The sequence below is a fragment of the Mixophyes fleayi genome, chromosome 7 (genome assembly GCF_038048845.1).
Source record: "Mixophyes fleayi isolate aMixFle1 chromosome 7, aMixFle1.hap1, whole genome shotgun sequence".
Taxonomy (NCBI): domain Eukaryota; kingdom Metazoa; phylum Chordata; class Amphibia; order Anura; family Limnodynastidae; genus Mixophyes; species Mixophyes fleayi.
In genome coordinates this window covers 71299701-71300336 of record NC_134408.1, presented here as the reverse complement: position 1 = coordinate 71300336, position 636 = coordinate 71299701, and positions in this window count along the sequence as shown.

The window sequence follows — 636 nt, the reverse complement described above, 5'->3', positions numbered from 1 at the left end:
TACACATGAAAAACAATGTACAGCCATATTGAATGGTCTTCCAGCATAAACATTTGTACATTTTTTTTTAAATTCAAAGTGAATGTGTAGTACAAACTGTAAGATAAAAACTATAAAAAAGGCCCATTCTTTCGGCCAGAAATATAAAAAACTCTCCTTGCACTCTGCCAAAAGGCAAAGAAAATGTGGTGCTGCTTAAAATCAAAACTGCTTTAGTGTAAAGTGCCTTATTCTGCAAAAGGTGGCTCAATCACATAGTGAATTTTCAACCACACCCAGCTCAGGCCACACCAGGGGCTTCAAGCAATGTCCCCCATCACCTACAGGAGGTGCATTTACCCTGGCCTAGATAATTATTGTGATCCATGTAAAGCAAGGAGGATTTTACCTTTAGAAATAAAGAAAAATATATAGATATAAATACTTTATAAAATATTGGTGAGAACTAATCTTCTGTATAACAGTAAAATTTTGGGAAGAAATGCACAAAATATTGTCCTGGACCTGGGAATGCATATAAACGTCAATATTTGTTTCCCCCCTTCAACTTAAATAACTTCCTTACAACACAATGCTTGTTTCTATAGTCAAATTGAATGCATACATTTACATAATATAAACACAAGTAAAAAGCAA